The 4,819-nt window shown below is 41.9% G+C and overlaps 1 long non-coding RNA gene across 2 annotated transcripts in view; it reads left to right on the top strand.

Moving 5' to 3' along the window:
- LOC116103185 overlaps window positions 1-4,819 on the top strand; it is a 102,463-nt gene that overhangs the window by 73,597 nt on the left and 24,047 nt on the right. The window contains exons 3-4 of one of the 2 annotated variants that reach the window (XR_004123426.1): window positions 2,408-2,456; window positions 2,805-2,869. This is a non-coding gene — a long non-coding RNA (uncharacterized LOC116103185). The remainder of the gene's footprint in view (window positions 1-2,407; window positions 2,457-2,804; window positions 2,870-4,819) is intronic. The other variant, XR_004123427.1, reaches the window with a different exon arrangement.

The raw sequence follows: 4,819 nt of genomic DNA, 5'->3' as shown, positions 1-4,819 counted from the left end.
GTCTGATTGTTCAGGCAGCATGTGTATGGTAGAGGATTGCAAAGTCGATCATCAATAGGAGGAGAGGATCTCGGCCCTTTTAAGGTTCTGAGCCACAGTGTAGGGGAATGCCAGGGCCAGAAAGTGGGAGAGGGTGGGGTGGCAGGCATGGGAAGGCGAAGGCAACAGGGGTTTGGTTTCGTTGTTTTTGTTTGTTTCTTTGTTTTTTGGAGGAGAAACTGGGAATGGAGAAATTCGCATGTAAATAAAGAAAATATCTAAGATAAAAAAAAAATAAATAAACGGGACCTTACGAAACTGAAAATCTTCTCTAAGTCAGAGGATATTGCCAACAGGACAAAACAGCACCCTAAAGATTGGGAAACGATCTTCAGCAATCCTGCATCTGACAGAGGACTATTATCTAGAATATATAAAAAAATGTTATATTTAAGAAGCTAGACACCAAAATAACCCAATTTAAACAAATGCGACACAGAGCTAAACAGAGAATTCTTTTTTTTTAGAATTAAATCACATTCTTGTTTCTCTTCAATACCTACAATATCTTTTTTGTCATATTCTTTAAAATTTATAAAATATTATAATAATAAAAATTGGTATTATAAAAGTTGTTTGATATAAAACATCAATTAATTTAACAGTCATATATAGATACTTGTCTACAACAATACTGAAAATACATATGTTTTTCTCAATCTAAATTTTAAATAACTCCAAACATATTAACTATATAATTCAAAATAATATATCACTACTATTTTTTAAAATGAGCATAAGTAAAGTCTTTTTGTTTGTTGTTTGTTTTGTTTTTAGTAGAGCTTAAAATATTGGCTCTTAATGTGGTACAAGCCCCAAATAAGAACAATTTTTAGACATTGAGTTCATTGTAATAAGGCTGTACTTCAATGACCCTCACATCACCAAAGAATTTTACCTCCCTAGTAGCTAGGCTAAGGGTTGACAGTTATGCTGTGCCAAGGAATGAATTGTAGGCATAATTTTTGCATACAGGTTTCCTGCTATGGTCAAAGCTATTTGACTTGAGTGATTGTCTTCATTCTCAGCCCACTGAACACCAATATATTCATTTAAGAAATGGTGTGTATTAAGATGGTCTATCCATGAAGTCATTCACCAACTGTTTCAATGAACAATGGTTCTGCTTGGAGGGTGGCACAGACATTAGGTGAAGGTAAGAATCTGGTTCATTGGCTGTGATGATTTCAAAAGCATTCATCTCAGAGAAAGAGTAACTTATAAAGTCCTCTTCTTCAAAATTGATACAATAGTTACAAACATCAAGCAAAGCATTCAGTCTCACTCTTTGTTTGGGAAGCAAGTGTGAAAATGATGCGCTGGAGAAGTGAGTCCATTTGTGGGCACATGGCCAACACCTTTTTTAGTTTTTCATAGCACCAGTTGGATGAGTATGCAACACCCCAGAGCACTGACATGCTGAGACATGCAACAGAACAGCCTGGGATCTTGGACTCCTGCCTCCTCCAGCTCACAGTGTGACTAAACCCTGTCTGCCAAGGTCAGGGGGTCCCCTTCCCACACAAACTTTGTCATCACAGCCTCAAATGCAGACATTGATAGACCATGGCACTGGAGAAACCTGAGATCCTTTTCTGGAGAAGTTAGCCAGTAAACACCTGCCCCTGCGCCCTCCCCTGCTATGTTTTCAACAGTGACTTGAGTGAGAAGTGAGCTCCAGCTGGGAAAGCAGCTGAGTTCCTGCCACAGCAGGCAGGAGCAGTGCCCTTCCCATCTGCCCTTGGGGTCAGGGCCCTCTCCAACTTCACTTTCCACTTGACAAATAGTTGCAAGGCCATCCTGACCGAAGCCCTAGGGGGGCATCTCATGGGGCCATGGCTGCCTTGGGTTACATCATACAGCCAAAGCTATTTAGACTTAAGCCAGGAGTACCTGAAGCAAACAGACACCTCTGTATTCCTCAGGACCAAGGCATCCCTGCAGCCCAAATGGTATGGTGAGGACATGACCTAGCTGCTCCTCTTTGTAGGGTCCAGGGTGTCTCTAGGCAGGAGTCACCAATCCTATGTCAAAGTCCTGGGGACTCAACTGTAAAAGATCCTTAGTTTCAAAAACCCTTAATGTGTATTGCTGCTCAAGTTGGCTGTCTCTTCTTTACTTTTAGCTGCTCAATCAAAAGATAAGTTTATAGAGTCTGAGGTGTTTTACAACCTACAACATCTCCAATATCAGAAGAGTATACGTGTGTTTCTATAGATGTTTCTGATAGCCAGAGAGGAAAATCAACAGGTCCAAGAATGATCTCAGAGAAGTGAGATAAGGGATAAAGAAATGTGTAGTAGTACGTTTAAAGTCTCTCTCTCCCCTCTCTCTTCTCTCTCTTCCTCTTTTCCTCCTGTCATCTCAGGTTTCCACATACTTTTCTGGAGCACCGCCACATGCCTATGGACATACAGGTAGGTTTCACACTCGTGTACCTTTTCCAGACTTTAGGAAGTGGAGACACTCTCTTAGGCAGATTTCATGTGTCTTGCTCACAACTACACAAAGACATGATAGAAATGTGCTAGCTGTGATTTTAGAGAAAGTAAGGTTCAATCCTTGTAACAGGTAGTAAGAGCTGATAAGTGATTTGTTTGGAGTAAAACCCAGCACTAGTTCCTTCACCCAGCTCCTTTGACTCTCTGGGGCATCTGTTACCATGAACATTTCACCTTCATCCTAAAGGGGGCAGCCTACTAAGGTCACATCACTTTCCCCAGGATGTAGCATGGCCTTAGACTTCACTCTTCTTAACTTCTCAGGCTGTCTAGACAGCACAGACAGCAAGTTGCTCCAGACCCCTCTCTCTGCAAGGTCACTATTAGAGGTAAGTGAATATGCAGGGGGCATATTCTCATGTCGTTTGACATGGTGATTCATCTCTCAGATATGTGAATATGAGCACAGAATCATCCTCAATTGCTGCTGGACTCTTCGATGCATAAGGAGAGGGATGTATGAACTTGGGTAGACTTCAGTGGCCAGAAAAAAATATGGAAGTTGAGATCAATCTGCATTTTAGATCAGCAACAAATAATATTTAGAGTCAGAATTTCCAAGGCAGGATTTGAGACAAGTTTTTTTGTTTTTGTTTTTGTTTTGTTTTTAAGTGTGCTTCTGTTTATCTCAGCTTCCTGTATTTTGTCTGCTAAATCAGGCAATGGGGTCTGTTATTATGGGTGTTTAGGGACACCATATGCTTACCCTAGACACTTCCCAGTGACTAGTAGAACTCTTTATCAAATGGAAGGGCTACTGGTTGTGTGCAGTGTGTTCTGAGGCCCTTTGGAAACAAAGAATGAAGTTTGACCCCAGGAGATGTTTCCTAGGACTGCCAGCCCAGGCTATGCCATCATTACATTGAGCTTGGTTTGCTGGAAGAAAGGTGGGAACAGAGCCAGCACAACATAGTCATCCACATGCCTCTCCCTGCACACCTTTCTAGAGCACATCTGGTGCACAGTGTGTTGGGAGCTTCAGTAAATGAATGTCCTGGACTATTTTCAGTTTTAGAACATTTTACTCTGGAAATATGTGAAATGCTTTACTCTGAAACCTGAAATGTCATTTCAAGCTAGATTTGATAGCTGAATGAGAGCAGTCTGATCATATCCTACTCTCCATTTGACAGGCCACAATGAAAAGTTCTGTCACCTATCACTGTCAGCCTGCCCGTACAATCTGACTTTTAACTCAATGCTCAAGAACATATCCTTCTCTACACCCTAACTGAAAAGAGTCTGGTAGTGAGAAATGACAAGAGCCCAGTACATACATAATCCATGACCTCAATCTCGGTGCCCACAGCTCTCTCTCCTATCAACAGAAGGCTGCTTTCTTAGCATTTGGGGTCTGTGTATTTCAGATACATAATGGACTGTGTCAGGCAATGTGAAGTCCTACAGGGATTATTTGATTTGCTTAGGTGGCTCTCTGGGAAATCTTGCAGGAGCTAGGTTTGGGACTAGCTGAGTTCCTATAGCTCAAGGGGTTGAGAGACATCCTAGGACTCATAGCATACCTACATATTCTCCACATATTGGGTATGATTGTTGAATGTTATCCTCTAACTTCATGTGCTAGTGGAATAGAGTTCCAAGATAGGAAGTTCTGGGTTCATTGCTGTCATCTGGATGAGAAGCCATGTTGTCACAAAGACCACACTTGGTTCTCTCTCCAGAGAGACATTCTGTTAAAGTCTCTCTGTTATTCCTCCACACTCTGGGACAAGCAGCCAGCATCAGTGTAAACCCTTCTCACTGACCTTTCACCCTTCCCCAGCTTTTTCATAATTCCTTGTGTCTTCCTTACAACCACACAGCACTCTCCAGTAACTATGTCCTGGTTGGCTTACACAAGTATGGCAGTCTCTCCCACATTGATGGATGAGCTGCAGCATGTATGAAGCAATTTTCTCAGAATCCCTCCTTCAGGGTCCACCCATGTTCCCAGACTGAGTCTGTGTAATGTATGTCTTTGACCAGTTATTTTTGTTAGCCTGTGAGCCATGAGAATAAAACTAGGCCATTTTTTTTCTTACTAGAACAGGTTCCTCATTACACAGAATTGATCGTTTCTTGAGCTTTAAAAGGCTTTTTGAGAAATTCCCATCCTGAGACTAGAGGTGTTTCCCATGGCTCCCGGGAACCAGTCAGCTATAACCATGTTCATCCTGCAAAACTTCATTGATGACCCCTGGATCCAGGACATTCTCTTCTGCCTCTTCTTTGCCTTGTTCTTGGCAGCCATAGCTGGCAATGGCCTGATTATCGCAACC

Source organism: Mastomys coucha, unplaced genomic scaffold, assembly GCF_008632895.1.
Source record: "Mastomys coucha isolate ucsf_1 unplaced genomic scaffold, UCSF_Mcou_1 pScaffold21, whole genome shotgun sequence".
NCBI lineage: Eukaryota > Metazoa > Chordata > Mammalia > Rodentia > Muridae > Mastomys > Mastomys coucha.
The sequence above is the reverse complement of the archived record's forward strand: the minus strand, read 5'-3'. Positions and strand labels throughout refer to the sequence as shown.